The following is a 21704-nucleotide window of genomic DNA, read 5'->3' as shown; positions in this document are numbered from 1 at the left end:
TACATGACAGCCTCAGAAATTTATGCCAGTGTGCACAACTCGGTTGATGCAGAACTATGCGACCTTTTGCAGTGGTCTGGCTAATGTATGTAAGCTATAATGTAGATTTATAGAGCTATAGTGTAATATATATATATATATATATATATATATATATATATATATATATGAGCATAATTCGTTCCTGGACTGCGCTTGTAATCCAAATCACTGTTAAAGGAGACCTGTCACCCCCCCGCGCCGGGGTGACAGGCTCCCGACCCCCAGCTAGATCCCCTTATAGTTACCTCATGTCGCCGAGTCTGGCTGCCGGAGCCGGTCCCAGGATGGAGATATCCCGGTCAGAAGCCGGCGCGCGCGCTGTGGAGATAGGTCCGGCGTCCATAGAGAATGAATGGAGCCGTGCGCGTGCAGCAGAGATGAGTCCGGCTCCATTCATTCTCTATGGGCGCTGGGCCCATCTCCACAGTGCGCGCGCCGGCTTCTAACCAAGATATCTCCGTCCCGGGACCGGCTCCGGCAGAGGGACTCGACAACATGAGGTAACTATAAGAGGATCTAGCTGGTGGTCGAGAGCCTGTCACCCCGGCGCGGGGGGTGACAGAACCTCTTTAAGCCAAAGCAAATTTTCCCATAAGAAATGACTGAAATGCTGACAATTGGTTCCACACCGCAAAAATAATGATTTTATATTCTGAATAACATGTAGAACAGATGAAACAAACATTTAGAAAGCTGAATATGTGATATTAAAAGTTACTGTACAGTATAGCAATCAGCATGTGGAGTATAATGTATAGTAAGTGCATAAACCTGATAACACAGCAGTTTGTAGATACAGGATGGAAGTATAATAAATGTGCCCCATTGTGTTTTGAAGATATACAATCTGATTAATATCTAACAATGCATTTTTTTATTTATACTTAGTATCTCCTGCTCATACCACTGGTGAGTACACTATGTTAGCTTTCCTTGTCATTTTCCTTTTCTATTTTTACTTGCTAATCTTTTTTTTTTTTTTTTTTTTTACTTAGTATCTCTTGTTGATACCACTGGTGAGTACAGATGGGATGCACATATAAAAATACATAAATGTATGTGCTATTAGGTCGCATTAATGAGACATTCATATATTTATTTATTTATATACATAAGGATTAACTGGATCATGATTGTCCACAGTGACCGACAGACTAAAGGACAGGGTGAAGCCCCGGCGCTTAACCCATCAGTCTGATAGTGATGACTGTCAGAGAGCCACAGACACAAGGAACACAGTGAGAGCTGACTAGCAGTGCTGTCTGCCAGTCAGCATGATGACTATGTTACAAAGCTGAGCACCGGCTCCTGACAGACACCCCCCTCCGGACAGTCATCACAAAAGCCTTGAAAATTGGAACTCCATTGGATGATGTTGAATTCTCTATTTATGTCATCAGATATGTCAAAAGTTAATGATGGCAACTGGTCTCATTCCCAGAACCTGCTGCAATCCCAATATACAGCGAGGAAGAGGGTGCCTCAGCACATGTCTCTCTCTGACTGACTATCAAATCTCAGTCACCCACTCCCACACACTCCCCCAGCTGTATCTTGAGACCTTTTATTTTTACTTCTGTTTCTCGAGATTGCAGCAGGTCTCAGCAGCGAGACCCTGTGTGATTGGTAACTTTTGACATCTCTAACATCAAGAGTTACTACAAATAACTGCAATCCTTTAATGTACAGTAAGCGTCCCATCTAATATAAAGCCAATATTTGGTGGATGGATAACACAAATGGAGCAACTTTACATATAAAATAAATTCAGGCCCCATGTGGCCCCAATGTATAAGGTAGCTTTCATGACTTTCAGAGTATTTCAAATTACTGGGTGCATTCACACGTACAGTATCTACAGCAGATCTGCTGGAGATTTGATGCTGCAGATTACTTATGCATTACGTTTTAATGATATACAGCTTGATCAATATCTAACATCATAATTTTTTTTTCTTTTTCTTTTTAAAATTATTAAGCAAATACTAAGAGTACAGTATTTCCTTGTGATTTTTCTTTTCTTCATGTTCACCTTGTTAATCTTCATGTTCATGTTGAATATATATGTTTAAACCAATGAATTGTAAATAATATATAGTAAGTATATATAGGGGGAATTTATATATATATATATATATATATATATATATTTTATATATATATAAGAAAAAAAGGGGTTGCAGGACGGCACTGTGTAGGCTCAAGCCTCAGGTGGGTGCATAACCTCAGGTAGCCAGACCTAGGCCGGATCCACAGCATATAGTAATGTGCATATATATATATATATATATATATATATATATATATATATATATATATATATATAAATAGGGGTAATTTATGAAGACCGGCGGCATATCTGTATCAAAATAAATCCGCCACATGTGACGCTGCTTCATGTCGGCCTCAGAAATCTATCATAGTCTATCAGAAATCAGCATAAACAAGTTGCTTTATGCAAGTTTCCAATCTTTTGTGGTCTTCATCCAGGGGTAGGGATGATGAATCCCCCTCATTGGGTTTATAAAAATATACAGTACATCTCAATCACTGACTAACATCATAATCTTTTTCTTTTCATATTCAGCATTTACTGGCACTACTGAGGGTGAGTACAGTATGTTAGCTTTTCTTAGTCTCTGTCCTTTGTACAATAAGAGAGATGAATTTGTGGAAAGTGTTACTGTCATTTGTTGTAACTTCTGACATTTCATCATACATGTCAAAAGTGAATGATTGTAGTGAATCTCACTCCCAAGATACATACAGCTAGGGAGAGAGTGAGGCAGCACACGTCTCTCCCTGACTCTCCCTCTCTGCCGCACGCTCCCCCCAGCTGCATCTTGGGATCTTTGTTTTAACATTGTATCTCAGGATTGCAGCAGGTCTCAGCAACGAGGCCCGATGTAATTTGTAGCATCTCTGGTGATATCAAAAGTTACTACAAATGACAATGATGCTTTAATGTTAGCATTCAATCAGATATGAGGTCATTATTTGATGGATGGGTAACACAAATAGACCAACTTTGCTTATAGAGTAAATTCTGGAACCATATGGCCCAATGGATATAGGAACGCTTTTTGTTGCTTTCCGATTATTTCAAATTACTGGTTAAATTTGTAGATTTTTTCAACCAATGAAAAGTGCAGCACCGGATTACAGATGAATCATAATATAGCCTAAGTATTTGATATACACATATACAGGAGTGAGTTTGTTTAATGTTAGGGTTCCACTCCAATATAAGGCCACTTTTCCTCTGGGGGATTCATTGGATTAATGTTTGCCATCCACTCAATTTCAACAGTGTGTGAACATAGCCTTTCTGTGTTTTTAATCCACTCCACGCCATGGTTAAGGCCAGTTTCACACTGCAAGTTCAACAGCAAAATTCACTATGATGCTCCGGCCTGTCATTTCCTATGAATCTACGTTCCTGCAGTGGACTTTCCTTCTGCTGTGAGAATGTAGCCCCTGCCCACTTAACTCACCGCTGCCGGGCTAATACATTAGCTGTCCAGCTTCTTCAGCTCCTGGGTCACCACTGCCCCACTCAACCAATCAGTGGCTGCGGCGGGACAGCACATTAATTGGCTGAGCAGGATGGCAGTGACCTGGGAGCTGGAGAAGTAAGCTGGAGCGTGAACAGGTAATGTATTTGCTTGTTAGCCCAGCAGCTGCAGAGTTAAGTAGGCCGCGACTAACTGTACACAGTATCGCAGCAGATTTCACTGCAGAACAGGCAGCATGGAATCTGCTGCGATACGGTAAGTGTGAGGGCACCCTTAGAGGGAAGTATTTAATGTGTTTTAAAGATAAACAATATAATTTTTTTTAAATCAGCATTTCCTGGAACCACTGGTGAATACAGTATGTTAACTTCTCTTGTCATTCTCCTTTTTTCACATTGCTAATTTTCCCATTTGCTCAGTCTCCTTCTCTTGTTGAAGAAGAGAGATGTTTGTTTAATGTTAGTGTCCTATCCGATACGTGTCCTCCTTAGCATTGGTGAATGGGTAACACAAATGGATCAACATGTGTAGCGCCCCCCAGTAAGGGTCCTTTGGACCTTAGACAGTTGGCATTTGCAGTAACCTGGGGGTGCTTGGTGTTGTACCAACTAGGCACTTTTTATGGTGGCCAGGAGTGGTATGCCCACTCCCGGGTATACTAACAGTAGGCTTTGTAAAGATAGAACAGAGTGTGTAGGGGCAGGTGCAGAATGACTGTCCAATACAGTAAAGAACACTTTACTTCTTTACTTCAATGCAGTACGACTTATGCTTGAAGAGTAGGGTGCAATGAATAAATAGAGGAAATTAAAGTCCTTTTACTTTATGGACAACACAGAAGAGTTAGTTAGGGGGCTTGAGGTATCTGTTACAAGTTTTGACTTGCGTAGGACAGGTTAGTGACTTACTTGAGGAATCTTGTACTCATGGTTAGGAATAGATATAGAAACCACCTTTTGCAAGAAGAGCCCACAGTGTCCGGTTTGGTAGCACGAGTCCTGGGATTAGACATCCGGATGAAGCTAACCTCTCAAGGTTGCACGATTGCCCTTTGCTCTGCTGCAGACGCATCCTTAGACCATGTTCATGTTAGGCCATGGTCTCTGAAAAGATCATCCCGGCTGGTACTGCAGTACCGGCCAAATTATTTTTCCGGCCGCAGTGTTCTGATGCGGGCGCATCAGAACTCCTCATAGCACACAATGAAGCAAGTGGCCAAAGCCGCTCACTTCATTGTGTGAACTGACAGGTCTTTCTGCAGCTGCAATGCACTGAATTGTGGCCGCAGAAAATTGACATGTCAGTTCTTTGCGGTGCTGCTTTGGATCCCGTCCGGAGCGTATGCTATGTGTATACACTACGGCCGGGATCCCATAGAAGAATATACAGGTGCCTAGGTGCAACAACGGCCGTACTTTTACGCTGTAGGGGTGATTGGGACTAACCTCCTATTGGTGGTTATGGAAGCAGGGGGGGATCCTATGCTTTTTTTTTTTTTAAATTATAAAAAAAAAATTGCATAGGATCCCCCCCCCCCCTTTCCATAACCAGCCAGGTTAAAAACCAAGCAGCAGCAGCCTAGTAATACCAGGGTGGGAAGGGCCATTTATTTTGGCCCTCCCCAGCCTAATAATACCAGCTTGCTACCGCCCAGTCCAGGAGCACCAATTTTGACACTCTGGGACTACTGACACCTGGATCTTCCCAGTACCCCTGGTGGCATTGGGTACTGGGGTAATAATGGGGGGTTTAGTGTTAGCCATTTTATACCGGCTAACAATAAGGTTCCATTTGCACTGAAAGATTATCTGACAGATTATCTGCCAAAGATTTGAAGCCAAAGCCAGGAGCAGAGTATAAACAGAGATCAGGTCATAAAAGATAGTAATCCCTGATAGTAAATTGCACTTTAAATAGACCAGTCTATTCTTGTCAAAGCAGAAACAGACCACATCTAGAAAAATCCCCTGTTGATAAATCTCTCCCAAAGCCATTCTGTGCTTTCAATATACTCCACGGTTAAGGCCAGTTTCACACGGACTGCATTGCAGTGGATTTCACGCTGCAAGTTCAACACCAAAATCCACTACAATGCTCCGGCCTGTCATTTCCTATGAATCTACGTTCCTGCAGTGGACTTTCCTTCTGCTGCGAGAATGTAGCCTCTGTCCACTTAACTCACCGCTGCCGGGCTAATACATTACCTGTCCGCACTCCAGCTTGCTACCCCGGCTCCCAGTTCACTGCTGCCCCACTCAACCAATCAGTGGCTGCGGCGGGACAGCACATTGATTGGCTGAGCGGGATGGCAATGACCTGGGAGCCAGAGAAGTAAGCTGGAGCGTGGACAGGTAATGTATTCATTTGTTAGCCCAGCAGCTGCAGAGTTAAGTAGGCCGCGACTAACTGTACACAGTATTGCAGGGGATATCGCTGCAAAACTCGCAGCGTGGAATCTTCTGCGATACGGTATGTGTGAGGGCACCCTTAGAGGGAAGTATTTAATGTGTTTTAAAGATAAACTATTTGTTCACTATCTAACAATATAATTATTTTTTTTTAATCAGCATCTCCTGGAACCACTGGTGAATACAGTATGTTAACTTCTCTTGTCATTCTCCTTTTTTCACATTGCTAATTTTCCCATTTGCTCAGTCTTTCTTTTGTTGAATAAGAGAGATGTTTGTTTAATGTTAGTGTCCTATCTAGCATTGGTGGATGGGTAACACAAATGGATCAACACGTGTAGCGCCCCACAGTAAGGGTCCTTTGGACCTTGGACAGTTGTTGACATTTGCAGTAACCTGGGGGTGCTTGGTGTTGTACCAACTAGGCACTTGTCATGGGGGCCAGGAGTGGTATACCCATTCCTAGGTATACTAACACTGGTTTTGTAAAGGTAGAACAGTGTGTAGGTGTAGATACAGAATGACTACAAAGTCCAACACTTGTAAAAGAGAATACTTTACTTAAAAAAAATCTTTAGAGCAATACAACTTATGCTTAAAGAGTAAGGTGCAATAGATGAAGAGTGGAAATTAAACAATTAAAATTAAACTTGATGGACTACACAGAAGAGTAAAGTGCAATAGATGAACTGGTTAGGGTGCTTGAGGTATCTGTAGGACAGGTTATGGGGCTGTTTCGGGGCAATGTGTACTGTTAGTACAAGTTAGTGACTTGCTTAAAAAAAATCACATACTCGCAGTTAGGAGAAGACTCCACGGAGTGTCAGGTCTGATAGCACAAGTCCTGTAATTAGACATTCGGGCGAAGCTAACCTCTCAAGGTTGCACGATTAGGTCGAACAGAATTCACCACTTTTGCTATGTGTGAACGTAGCCTTACACTAAGTTCACACAACGTAAGTTCAGTATATTCAGTTCAGCATATTTTTCGCGGGCGGACATATACGTGTAAAACTCCGGCCAGGATTTACGCAAGTTGCGGCTGGCTATGTACGATCCGCGAACTTACGCCCGTAAGCTACGTACGCTTCCCGAGCGGCGTACGTAGCGATCTGACAGCGGTCTTTTACTTGGATAGCCCCGGACACCCCACAGAACCTTTTGGATCGGCACAAAAAGGTGTAAAAATGAAGAAATCACCACTTCGTATGGGACCGCATGTTACGCTACGGGCGTAAGTTACAGCATTTCCGTCCCGAAACAATGGTCTGGTTCATTTTTTACGGCGCCGCATACGATCCGGGCGTAAGTTCGTACGTAGTGTGAACTGTGCAGCCGTAGATCGTATACTTTCCATTGTACGCAAACTACGTAAATCTCCGGCCGCTTATTCAGGAAGCACGCTACGGCCGGAAACTTACGTAGTGTGAACGTAGCCTAAAGTTGTAAAGTATGTAAAGTTGGTGACATCACGTCACAAACTGCCGACTCCTGCTGCAGCGGTGGGACAGACTGGAGCACCAGAGTGGGCAGTTTATGTGACGTGACATCACCAACTTTACAGAGATCTGAACATGCCATGCTGTTGTAAGTGCAGAGAAAATGCACTATAGGTGGGTTCCCCATAATAAGTGTCTAATAGTAATTTTTATAACTTTTGTTGGGCAATAAAATATCTTAAAATTATTTTGCCTGGACTTCCCCTTTAAGGCATAGGGATAATGAACTTTCCTAATTAGGTTTTAAAAAATATACATCTCAATCAATGACTAACATTATAATTTTTTTTTTTTTTTTTTTACATATTCAGAAGTTACTGGGGCTACAGAGGGTACAGTACATTAGCTTTTCTTCCCATTCTTTTCTTAGTCTCCGTCCTTTCTAGAATAAGAGGTGAGTTTGTTGAAAGCATTACTGTCATTTGTAGTAACTTTTGACATGTCATCAGATAAGTCAAAAGTTAATGATCACAGCGGGTCTCAATCCCAAGATACAGGCATGGAGAGGGTAGAGCAGCACATGTCTCTCCCTGGCTGTCAATTCAATTCTAATCTTTCCCAACAGTACTTACCCCAGCTACATCTTGGAAATTTTAGCTTTACCATTAAATCTTTGGATTGCAGCACATCTCAGCAGCGAGACCTTGTGCGATCAGTAATTTTTGACATCTATGGTATCAAAGTTATTAAGAATGACAGTAATGCTTTAATGTTAGAGTCCCATTTAGCATTTCCTGAGAGTACCCCTGGTATGTTAGCTTTTCTTGTCATTCACCTATCCGATATGAGGCCACCTTACTTTTGGTGGATGGGTAAAGAGCCTTAATTCTATTTATCTTTCTAAGCCAAAGGTAAGGTGTGTGTGTGTATATATAAATATATATTTATTTATTCACCAATAAACAGTCTTAACCATTTGGGAAGGAGATATTTATTGCACTAATGGTAAGATTCTCTTTGTTGTCCATACCAACCAACAACAGCTCAGCTTTTTACCAGAACAATGTGAGAAATAAAAGTTGAGCTCTGATTGGTTGCTATGGAGATTTTTACTATAATAAAGCGCTATAAATTTCACCCTTGATACTCGAAGAGTACATGTCATGAATAAAAACGTAATCAAAAACAAAGTTGTCCAAAAGAAACGCGGATACCTGACTACAGCAAAAGACACTAACAGGTGCAAGGGGCCAGATAGCCCACTCAAGCCTGGATTTTCCTTGTAAGAAGTTTATAAAATATAACATCTAATAGATCCTATTAAAACATGTTTGAAGCATGAGACAATCGTTTTAAAACCTCCAATACCGCAGTGCTACATATCAGTTATATGCACAAGTCAAAAAGACAGAAATGGCTGCACATCGCACCCATGGTTGACACGAAAGCTTGTTCAGCTACTTTTAAAAACCAACATCAGAAGTTAGTATACAATTTGATCAAACCATATTGCCTCATGTACCAACGTGCAGGTCTCTGATACACGAGTCCCTAAACCAAAAAACATCACTGTGCCGGTCAGTGAACACAATCCCCGCAAAGTGTGCACAAGCAGAGAAGGGGGGCCACGGAATGGCCCCGCAACCCCAATGTCACAGGACCAAACCCCTAAGGGGCCTCCGCGAACGCCGCACCCCATATAGGGTAGTTCACCAGCCGGTGACACCAACTACACTGGGCTCCCAAAGTGATAGTAGCTGCAGCGTACTTCATTAGAGTATGTGCACACTACAGAATCCGTGCAGATCACCTGTGGCGGTTTCCGCAGCTTGCCCCCGCTCACGGCCGCACACATTTCCACTCGTGCCATATACTTAATTCTGTGGTCGGTCGGACTACGCCGTCCGTCCAAAGAGTTAACCTGTTCATTCTTTAGACATTCTTTAGTACATCTCATGGTAGCTGATATTTAGTTTTACCTTTTAAGCCTTTGTAAAACAATGCAACTATATGACCCCAAAAATAACAATAAAAATGCTATTCTTACATCAATATGTTGTTTTCCTTTTATATGCAGCCGTTGCAGTCAATCCTGTTCAAGTGTCAGGTAATGGGATCAAATTTTTTGCCAGAAAACTGCAGTGTTAGAGCACCCAAAGGTTTTCTATTCATAACGCTAGAGTAAAATATATGATACTGTTGCATTGCGTTTAGCCGTATGCAGTAAGAACCTGTGTTTTTCTTATACTTGCCAGTTTAAGCTATTTAGCAATTGGGGTGAAATTTCTAAAATGTACATGTATAAAAAAAAAACTTCGTTTAATAGCAGCATTTCAGAAGCAGTTATTGCATATGGTCAACTGCAACATAACACAATGGCAATGGAATTGTGTTATACTAAGATGTGAACAAAATATGAATACAAATGTATCAGGCAAGTAGGTTGTGATAACAGGGTTGTATCATGCTTATTTTTGTTCAAAACACCGTGAGGTCCAATATCAGATGTATCAGCTGCATGTGTTAGTGAATTTGATCTATACTGTCACGGCTGGCACTTTGTATACTCTGGCAGCAATACTTATTCTTTTTTTATTTGCTTTGAGAAGCTTATTTGGGGTTTTGTTCACTGCTGCTTTTCTTAGGTGTAGGATGTTTAGCACAACTTTGATTGCACAGATATCAGCTATGTTCACACTACATAAGTTTTGTAATAATCACACTTGTTGCAGATTTGCAACAACGGCCGTGATTACTACAGAACTTACGTAGTGCTGCCGTATATGGAATCTCATCCAGAGTGTATACACTCCGGCCGGGATCCCCAGAGCGCCGCAAAACAAATTGACATGTCAGTTTTCTGCAGCTTCTATTCATTGAATAGCGGCCGCTGGAGACATGTCAGTGCACACAATGGTCCAAAAGAACACTGCAGAGACACCATCACGTGTCTCGATGTCAGTGAACTAGCCAGAGCTTCCTCCAGAAAGGAGCAAACAAGCCAAGGAATGTCTCCAATTAAGGAAACCACCAAAACAAGGTATCCATCCACAGACAGCTGTTTCGGGGTATTAGCCCCTCATCAGTGTGGAGTAAGTTTCTGGCTAGTGGGAGCAATGCCTGGTAAGTGTATGCAAAAGGACGCTGGTTGACCTCAGGGAGATCAACCAAAACACTGCAGAGACACCATCACATGTCTCAACGTCAGTGTATGCGGCTCCAGCCGCACGCTCCGTTGTGAGCAGCGACAAATTGGGATGCAGCCGCACATTGATGTGCCCGCATCTCCATTCATCAGAAATAAAGATCATCTGGCTAGTACTGTAGTACCAGCCATTCGGTGAACATGGCCATCAATTGTAACTACAAATAAACAACAAAAAAATTATAAAATGATTTATGCAAATATTTTCACTTTTTTATGTTGTGTTCAGTGATGTCACTTAACCATGTACATATTGTAGAACTAATCAATTTAATCAAATTTATTTATTATTAATTTATTTATTTACTTAGGTTCGGGTAACATGGAAGAGGTTCTCTGTGAGTATGATAATAATAATAATAATAATAATAATAATAATAATAGTAATTCAAGGAATGTAAGATACACTTTCTAGATGGAGATGATTTCTTTATTATAAATATTCTGATGTAGTGTTATAGAACAGTTAGGGTGTATTCACTCATGGAATATTGTGAAATTAAAAAAAACTCAGCTAGAAAACTTGCCATTGGTTAGGTTCACACTATGTTAAAAATATGTCTGTCTTTTTTATAACAATGTCTGTCATTGCATGAATAACATTCATTACTTCTGAAATGTACATGCAAAGACAAATCCCACCAACCTCTTCCTTTTACCACTATTACTTCTGAAATAGCGTACATAAGTTGTACAATGACAGCCGTTGGTATGAAAGACAAACATCATTTTTACACACAGTAGTGTGAACCCAGCCAGTTCTTTTTTCTAATAAATTTTCAAGGAATGTAAGATACAGTTCTTGCTAGATGGAGATGATTTCTTTATTATATATTTTCTGATGTATTGTAGAACAGTTAGGCCGGGTTCACACAGCCTGAAACACCAGCTGGTGTTAGTGAAGATCATCCTGACCTGTACTGTAATACCGGACGGATGATCTTCATTTGTGCTGAATTGGGATGCAGGCACATCGGTGTAAGCCCGCATTCCAATTCACCATAGCCGACAATGGAGAGTGCGTTTTCCGTCAGTTTTCCGTGCGGCTGCTAGGGATCCCGGCCGGAGTGTATACTACGTGTATACACTCCGTCCAGGATTCACTCTGACTGCAGTGCTCGCAAGGTTTGTATTAACCCATAGCTGCACCAGGACGTTACTGAACGTCCTGGTGCAGCTATGGGAGTTCAGAGGGGGGTCGTTGAACTTCCGCAATCCCGGGTGCCGCATGTAGCCCGGGACCGCGGCTATTAGCGGGTGCGGTCCGATCAAAGTTGACAGCTGCATCTAAGTACTTACTGTGCCCTTACCCTGGTGGTCTAGTGCAACCAAAACCAGGAGTGGATTAAAAACACAGAAAGGATCTGTTCACACAATGTTGAAATTGAGTGGATGGCCGCCATTTAATGGAAAGTATTTGCTGTTATTTTAAAACAACGGCTGTTGTATTGAAATAATGGCAGTTATTTACTGTTATATGGCGGCCATCCACTCAATTTCAACATTGTGTGACTGAACTTTTAATTTATCACATTCCTGATCTTATACTGTAAACGGCGTAAGCGTAAAAAATTCCAAAGTGCAAAATTGCAAATTTTTGGCCACATCAAATCTTAAAATTTTTTTAATAAAAAGCGATCAAAAAGTCGCATATGAGCATGTCACGGCCGCGGCGGCGTCCCATGCTCCGGGCCGCCGCCGCGACCTCCTCCCATCTTATGCAGCTGCCGGGGTCCCGGTGCAGGGACCCGGCGCTGCTACACGTTCGGCCCCGGGGGGCGCCTCACCTCTCCACGCTCCTGTCTCTCGCTGTGCCGGCCGGCGCGCGCGTCCCCGCCTCCTAGGGCGCGCGCGCGCCGGCTGTCTCAGATTTAAAGGGGCAGTGCGCTCCTAATTGGTAGTTGCACTAATCACTCCCCTATAAATCCCAGCATGCCCTGTCCCCTGTGTTGGAGCCTCTACATGCTTCCCATAGCGTTTGGCCCAGCTCCCTGTTGTTCCTGTGTCCTGTCCGTTACCTGGTCCCTAGTCCCTGTTCCTGAGTCCTGTCCGTTACCTGGTCCCTTGTCCCTGTTCCTGGTTCCTGTTCCCCTGTCACTCCACCTGTTCCTGTGTCCAGCCAGTCACGTGCTCTCTCATCTGCAGACTATTGCCTGTGCCATCTCCTGCCACGCCTCGCCTGCCGACACCAGCAACCAAGCCAGGGGTAGCGACCTGGGGGTCGCCTGCCGCAGCAAGTCCATCCCGCCTTGCGGCGGGCTCTGGTGAAAACCAGCGGCCCCTTAGACTCCGCTCCCTGGTGAGGTTTGTGCCATCGCTGGTGCCGGTCCAGTGGATCCACTACTCCGGGCGTTACAGTAGGCTCCAACCATGGATCCCGGCGAGGTGCCTGATATCCGCGAGGTAGCCCGAGTGGTCGCCCTACAGGCTCAACAGATTCAGCAACAGTCACAGCTGATTCAACAACTGACTGCAGCCGTTCAACAGCATACCACAGCTCAGCAGTCATCACCTCCGGCAGCCTCTTCAAAACTACGACTGGCTCTCCCAAGTAAATATGGAGGTGACCCCAAGTTGTGCAGAGGGTTCCTGACCCAATGCACCATGTACATCGAACTTTTAAGCAGTCAGTTTGCCACCGAGCGCTCTAAAGTGGCTTTCATTATCAGCCTATTGGAGGGAAGAGCTCTGGCCTGGGCCACGCCACTATGGGACCGTAATGATCCGGTTGCTGCCAATTTTCGAATCTTCCTGGACGAGTTCCGCTCGGTCTTTGAGGAACCTGCCCGTGCGTCTTCGGCTGAGACTGCTCTCCTCAATTTATCCCAAGGGACTTCCTCCGTTGGTGATTACGCCATCCAGTTCCGCACCCTGGCTGCGGAACTAGACTGGAATGAGGCCGCTCTGATTGCCACCTTTAAAAAGGGCCTGTCCAGCCAAGTGAAGGATGTGCTCGCTGCCCGGGATCTGCCTACCTCCTTGAACGATCTTATTCTACTGGCTACCAGAGTCTACACCAGGTTTTCCGAGAGAGAGGAGGAGGTTCGGCAAGGACGGCGTCTGAGTCTGCCCCGTCGCCATCCTCGGCTGGCACCGGTGTTCCAGAATCCTGTTGCTCCTATGTCCCAGTCGCTTCCAGAGGTTCCTATGCAGGTGGAACGTGTTCGCCTGACGACTGATGAGAGGAACCGTCGACTGGACCAGAATCTCTGCCTCTATTGCGGTGGCGCGGATCACTATCGACAGAGATGTCCCCAACGCCCTCAGCGTCCGGGAAACGCCCGCACCTAGGTCCGGTGGGAGAGGCCTCCCTAGGTGTGAATGCCACCTCTCCAAGGTTGACTATGCCCGTCTCCATCCAGACACCCTCTGGGCAAGTTTTCCAGACTACTGCCCTCATCGACTCTGGCTCTGCTGGCAGTTTCATCTCTGCTTCGTTGGTCCAAAGATGGCGGCTACCCGTGATCCAGCTAGCCCAACCCCGGTCTATCTCTTCGGTTACGGGGGAGGTTCTTACCGAAGCGGTGTACAGCCAGACGGCACCCCTAGTCCTCCAGGTGGGAGCCTTACATCAGGAGAAGATCTCCTTCTATGTCTTGCGCCATTCCTCTTCCAACCTCCTGCTGGGGCTTCCTTGGCTGCAAATCCATACCCCTAAGCTGGACTGGAGAACTGGGGAGGTTCTCAGCTGGGGTCAGGACTGTCATAACCGGTGTCTGAGATCTCCTCAACCCAAGTGCTCTACAAGGTCACCTGCTTGTGTCAAGCCTCTATCCGGGCTACCGGAGGACTACCAAGACTTTGTCGATGTTTTCTCGGCCAAGGAGGCGGACTCACTACCACCCCATCGGGCCTATGATTGCCCTATAGACCTCCTTCCTGGGTCTTCTCCTCCACGTGGTCGAGTATACCCTCTCTCTGTGCCCGAGACTGAAGCCATGTCCTCCTACATCCAGGAGAACTTACAAAAGGGCTTCATCCGCAAATCCACGTCTCCAGCTGGCGCCGGATTTTTCTTTGTTCAGAAGAAGGACGGTTCCCTCCGCCCATGCATAGACTATCGGGGTTTAAATAAGGTGACCGTTAAGAACCGCTATCCTCTTCCGCTTATTCCGGAACTATTCGACCGTCTTCGTGGAGCAAAGATCTTCTCCAAGCTGGATCTCAGGGGAGCGTATAACTTGGTCCGAATTCGTAAGGGAGACGAATGGAAGACCGCTTTCAACACCAGGGATGGGCACTACGAATATCTGGTCATGCCATTCGGCCTATGCAATGCCCCAGCGGTCTTCCAGGAATTCGTGAACGATATCTTCCGAGACCTCCTCTATGTCTGCGTCATTGTTTATTTGGACGACATTTTGGTCTTCTCCCCGGACCAGCAGACTCATGTGGCACAAGTGCGTCAGGTTCTACGAAGACTACGGGCCAATCATCTATACGCCAAGCTTCAGAAGTGCGTTTTCCATCAGCGCAGTCTTCCATTTCTTGGCTATATCGTCTCCGATCAGGGCCTACAAATGGATCCAGCCAAGCTCGCAGCTGTCCTTCAATGGCCACGCCCTGTGGGACTTAGAGCTATCCAACGTTTCCTGGGCTTCGCCAACTATTACCGGCAATTCATCCCTCACTTCTCTACCCTGGTCGCACCCATTGTGGCTCTCACTAAAAAGAAGGCGGACCCCAGACGTTGGCCTCCAGAGGCCGAACAAGCCTTCAATAGCCTCAAGTCTGCCTTTGCCTCCGCTCCTGCCCTAGTCCGCCCGGATGTCTCCAGGCCGTTTTCTCTCGAGGTCGATGCTTCTTCTGTGGGCGCAGGAGCCGTTCTCTCGCAAAGGGACACATCAGGCAAGACCAGAACCTGTGGGTTCTTCTCTAAGACTTTCTCCCCTGCCGAGAGGAACTATACCATTGGGGACCGTGAACTCCTGGCCATTAAGTTGGCACTGGAGGAGTGGCGTCATCTATTAGAGGGGGCTAAACACCCGGTTAACATCTACACGGACCACAAGAACCTCCTCTACCTCCAATCGGCTCAACGCCTCAATCCCAGGCAGGCTCGGTGGTCCCTCTTCTTCTCTCGGTTCAACTATACCATCCACTTCCGTCCAGCCGAGAAGAATCTAAAGGCCGATGCATTATCCCGAGCATCCGATGTCATGGGGCAAGAGGAATCTCCTCGTCACATAATACCTCCCGACCGCCTAGTACCAGTTGCCACTTCTGCTCTGCAGAGACTGCCTCCCGGGAAGACTTATGTGCGTCCCGCACTCCGTAAACGCATCTTGAAGTGGGGGCATTCCTCTTTGGTAGCCGGGCATCCAGGAGCCCAAAAGACCGGGCAATTGATCTCCCGTCATTACTGGTGGCCCAATCTCCTCCAGGATGTCAAGGATTTTGTGGCTTCCTGTGCAGTCTGTGCCAGGAATAAATCTCCCCGTCTAAGACCTGCCGGCCTACTATTGCCCTTGCCAGTCCCGGATCATCCCTGGCACCACATTGGGATGGATTTCATCACTGACCTACCTCCATCTGCGGGCAATACAGTTATTTGGGTGGTGACGGACCGCTTTTCTAAAATGGCTCACTTCGTGGCCCTTCCTGGTCTGCCCTCTGCTCCTCGTCTGGCTCAGTTGTTCTTCCGACACATCTTTCGCCTGCATGGACTTCCTCTTCACATTGTGTCCGACCGAGGCTCTCAATTTGTCTCTAAATTTTGGCGTGCCCTATGCTCGCAACTCCAAGTGAAGCTGGACTTCTCATCGGCCTATCATCCTCAAACCAACGGGCAAGTGGAGAGAGTCAATCAGATTCTGGGCAACTACCTACGCCATTTTGTTTCAAGCCGCCAAGACAACTGGTCCGATCTACTCCCATGGGCAGAATTCTCTTATAACCACTTGGACTCGACTTCCACAGGCAAGTCCCCTTTCTATGTGGTCTACGGGCATCATCCTCGTCCTCCTCTGCCTCTCTCTCCATCCTCTGAAGTCCCAGCCGTGGAGGAGTTGTTATCTGACCTGCAATCGATCTGGGAACAAACTCGACAGTCCTTACTCAAAGCCTCGGAACGCATGAAGGACCAGGCTGATAAGAAGAGGAGACCTGCCACGAATTTTCTCCCAGGTGACAAAGTCTGGCTCTCGGCCAAATATGTCCGACTCAAGATCCCCAGCTACAAGTTGGGCCCTCGATTCCTCGGTCCTTTCTCGGTGCTAAGACGCATCAACCCTGTCACCTACAAACTCCGCCTACCCCCCACTATGCGGATTCCGAACTCCTTCCATGTTTCCCTCTTAAAACCAGTGGTCCTGAACCGGTTCTCCGATAGGTCTTCGTTCTCTGCTCCTCAAGCCGTCTCTGACGACGTCTACGCTGTTAAGGACATTCTGGCTATGAAGACTGTCAGAGGTAGAAGGTTCTTCCTGGTGGACTGGAAAGGATTTGGTCCTGAGGAGAGGTCCTGGGAACCCGAGGCTAACATCCTGGACCAAGATCTCATCAAAAGGTTCCTGCAGGTTAGAAAGAGGGGGAGGCCAAAGGGGGGGGGTACTGTCACGGCCGCGGCGGCGTCCCATGCTCCGGGCCGCCGCCGCGACCTCCTCCCATCTTATGCAGCTGCTGGGGTCCCGGTGCAGGGACCCGGCGCTGCTACACGTTCGGCCCCGGGGGGCGCCTCACCTCTCCACGCTCCTGTCTCTCGCTGTGCCGGCCGGCGCGCGCGTCCCCGCCTCCTAGGGCGCGCGCGCGCCGGCTGTCTCAGATTTAAAGGGGCAGTGCGCTCCTAATTGGTAGTTGCACCAATCACTCCCCTATAAATCCCAGCATGCCCTGTCCCCTGTGTTGGAGCCTCTACATGCTTCCCATAGCGTTTGGCCCAGCTCCCTGTTGTTCCTGTGTCCTGTCCGTTACCTGGTCCCTAGTCCCTGTTCCTGAGTCCTGTCCGTTACCTGGTCCCTTGTCCCTGTTCCTGGTTCCTGTTCCCCTGTCACTCCACCTGTTCCTGTGTCCAGCCAGTCACGTGCTCTCTCATCTGCAGACTATTGCCTGTGCCATCTCCTGCCACGCTTCGCCTGCCGACACCAGCAACCAAGCCAGGGGTAGCGACCTGGGGGTCGCCTGCCGCAGCAAGTCCATCCCGCCTTGCGGCGGGCTCTGGTGAAAACCAGCGGCCCCTTAGACTCCGCTCCCTGGTGAGGTTTGTGCCATCGCTGGTGCCGGTCCAGTGGATCCACTACTCCGGGCGTTACAGAGCAATCAAGGTACCAATAGAAAGTAAACATCATGGCGCAAAAAATGACACCTCACACAGCCCCATAGACCAAAGGATAAAAGTGCTATAAGCCTGGGAATAGAGCATCTTTAAGGAACATATATTTTGTTAAAAAGGTTTTAATTTTTTAAAAGCCATCAAATAAAATAAGTTATACAAGTTAAATATCGTTGTAATCGTAACAACTTGAGGAACATGTATAACAACTCAGTTTTACCCAAGGGCGAACGGCGTAAAAACAATCCCCCCACCCGAAATTAAAAAAAGCGTTTTTTATTTTCAATTTCACCACATATTTTAGGCAAAAATTACGTCTGCTATAGCAAAGTACAATTAGTTGCGCAAAAAATAAGGAAAAATTAAGGAAAAAACAAAAGCGCAAAAATTTAAACTGGCTGTGTCCCCTAAGGGTTAATCACGGCCGTTGTTGCAAATCAGCAACAATGGCCGTGATTAATACAAAACTTACGTTGTGTGAACATAGTCTTAGAGAACATAGTCTTAGGGTGTATTCACTCAACTCAGGATGTAAAGCTCAACTCAGCTAGAAAACTTTACATAAAGTGTAATTGATACATGAATGAAGTGAATTCTATGTATACATAAAGTGAATTCTGCAACCTCTCTATTTAGAATTAATGACAACAGACAAATACCCCACGTACAGTCAGTATGTCCGCTGATCCAATAGGCTGTGAATTCCTCTCTCTGCGGCCAGAAGTTAGGGTATCCATGGCTACAAACACCCCGAGACAGAAATGTGTTTAGACCGTAACATTTACATCAGTAGCTTCTCACCTAACTTTGCAGAAAAAGCTGAATCCCTAATAAAATTTTGAAAACAAGTAATTCTTGTGCATATCACGCAATGTTACTGATTTTAATGCACAGTTAGTTGTTTTTTTTGTACCCCATTGCACCATACAAATACTTTTATTTTGTTTTTCATTTTATACTATATAGTACATTAAAGCTATGTTCACAGATACAGTCAAATAAAAGCAAAATCCAGTACGGCAGGAAAGTAGGTATAAAACACGGTTGTATGACAATTTACATGTACAGGATCTGCAGCAGATTTGATGCTGTGTTCAGTCAGTTAGTTACATTGATATCTGCAGTCGATGCTGTATGTGTGAATGGATGCTAAAGGGGTGGAATGAACAATGCATACCACTCCTATGCAACCACTGCTCTGTTCATTCTCTAAGGGGATGGGAATACCCCTTTATCCTGAGTTCCTACAACATCTTTTTAGGTGAAATAATGGCCTTTTTATAATGGTGACCATAAGTAATGATCATCATCATATAACTGGTGCCATGAAAAACAAACCTAAATCAAAAGTTATGGCTCTTGGAAGGTGTAGATGAAAAAAAAAAGAAAATCAAAATACACAGAGGCTATGGACTTTCCTAACCTATTGTTAGTCAACTATTTTAAATAAGACTAACATGATATTTGGGAGACTACTATATTATATTGTTATCTTACATTATATTTATTTTTTTCTAAAGGTTGCATCTTTCCTACTATGAAGATGTGTTACCTGTACAATTCCCAAAACTATCGCTGCCAATCTCTGAACACATCCGGAGGAGCCTTGGGCGGCCAAAACAATTTGTACATCTTTAATACTAAAAATTTTGCAATTAACAACTGAATTGACCGGTTCTATGTGATGTATCCATGAGATGTATTCACACTTTCTAAAGCTTCTGATCTGAACACATCGCTGTAATTGTATATCTGGTATTCAAATATGCTTATTGTCTTCCCTGAATTAGTTCTGAGTAGAATTGACACTTTTCCGATTTCTTTACATGTGACAGATGTGTTGCAAAATTTTCCACAATTGTTTCATTTACTTCATCACATAAAAGTCACAATGAAAATATTTATTGTTTGTAATGTGTTTAATATTTCACTGTAGATTTCAAGTATTGTCACAAGCCAATACTAGAAAAAGCATTCTAGCTGAGATTCTGAATAGAGTCCACCAGTGCTCAGACCACTGACCATCATCATACTGTCATAATGAGTACAATAGAAGATGCTGGGCTGGGAAAGCTGAGTGATCACATCATACTGAGCACAACAGAAGACGATGGGAGAGCTGGGTGACCACCATCATATTGAGTACAAGATGCTGGAAAAGCTGGGTGACTTCCATTATACTGAGTACAAGATGCTTGGAAAGCTAGGTGACCTCCATCATACTGAATACAATAGAAGATGCTGGGTAACCTCTCATTGGCAGTGATAGAGTTAATATCCAATCTGCTGTACAGCCCCTCTCTCCTCCTCAGGCCCTGTGCACTCTGGCAGTGGCAGTGATAGGGTTAATATCCCACTCGTGGTTGGCATCAGGGGTGGGGCTTATCATCAGTTGGCAGGGCTTGTCGCCACAGTGGGTCTTCTCAGGGCATACCTGGGACATTAATTTGCCTGGACTGGCCAGAGACAAATGCCAACCTGTCCCATAGCCTATCCACAGCTGATCAGTGTACACACGCACTTTATAGCAAAAGAGGAAGGGAGAGGCATATAAAGGCAGGGAGAGGCAGAGAAAGGCAGGGAGAGAGAAGTTTCATTATGTAGAGATAAAAGAAAGTCTGTTGTGCCGCTGCTAAATTGTTCCTGACACTTTCTTTGTCAAGGTGTCCACAGCTCTCCTGGGTGATTTTAACCCTTTGAATCAGATAACCTTTCCAGTGCTTCCTTAAAGGAGAAGTCAGGCAAAAAAAATTATTTTACCCCTAGATGACCAAGGACGTACCGGTACGCCCTGGAAGTCTGTGCCCAGACGACCCAGGGCATACCGGTACGTCCTTTGCTATGAAGCGTGCTCCGCTTGCCGCCACTTTTAGAGATGTTTGCGGCGGTGGTTGGGGTGATCCCTGAATTGTCCTCTCTGTTGGTGTTTAGCACTGCATTTGAGGTAAAAGTGTTGCTTTAGGCTGGGTTCACACACAGTATATTTCAGGCAGTATTTGGTCCTCATGTCAGGTCCTCATAGCAACCAAAACCAGGAGTGGATTAAAAACACAGAAAGGCTATGTTCACACAATGTTGAAATTGAGTGGATGGCCGCCATATAACGGTAAATAACTGCCATTATTAGGGTACAAACACACACAGCAGATACGCAGCAGATTTGATGCTGTGTTCAGTTATTTAGATCTAATCTGTGCGTATCGCAGCAGTAAATACGCAGCGTATAAGCCGTGTGTGTTTGTACCCTTATAGTGCTTGAAAAGCACTATATTGTAATCCGTATTCTTCTTCTTCTTCTTCTTCCGTTTCTTCTTCCAGCCATTTTTCTGCTCGTAATACAGCCCGAACCGCTTTGTGCACACACTCCGTTCAAACTGCGTTTCGAAGCCCTCGGCGGTGTGTGGTGTGCTATCTATTTTTCGTTTCGATCGGATTTGTCGTTTTTAAGAAGTTTACGTTAAACGACCCCAAATTTCCCATAGAAAATAATGGCCCATTGCAAATAATGGCCACACTCTAACCGCTGACAGCCAATCACAGCACATATGCAAATAGCTGAAATATAGCAGCCAATAGGAACTCTAAGGTCTCGTCATGCAATGTATCACACCATCCACAGTCACATGTCCACTATTGGCCAATAGAAGATGTAATATATGGAAGGTCCTTAACGATTTTGTCTCCCCGACATGAGTAAGATTGTCATGGTAACCGAGCAATGATCTTTACCATTATAAGTACTCAGATCGCTCTTAAAGGGACCCAGGTCACCCTTAAAGGAACGCAAGTCGCTCTTAAAGGGACCAAAGTCTCTCTTAAAGGGAC

General features: G+C 45.2%; 1 long non-coding RNA gene across 1 annotated transcript; it reads left to right on the top strand.

Annotated features, from left to right (window-relative positions):
- Positions 1–2628: 2628 nt before the first annotated feature.
- Positions 2629–19779, top strand: LOC138798528 (uncharacterized). The gene is made up of 5 exons (XR_011364094.1): positions 2629–2650; positions 6125–6151; positions 9482–9511; positions 10921–10947; positions 19400–19779. It is a non-coding gene; the product is annotated as an uncharacterized lncRNA (long non-coding RNA).
- The last annotated feature ends 1925 nt before the right edge of the window (positions 19780–21704 follow it).

This window comes from Dendropsophus ebraccatus, chromosome 8 (genome assembly GCF_027789765.1).
Source record: "Dendropsophus ebraccatus isolate aDenEbr1 chromosome 8, aDenEbr1.pat, whole genome shotgun sequence".
NCBI lineage: Eukaryota > Metazoa > Chordata > Amphibia > Anura > Hylidae > Dendropsophus > Dendropsophus ebraccatus.
Note: the sequence above shows the minus strand (reverse complement) of the source record. Positions and strands in the feature narration are given on the sequence as shown.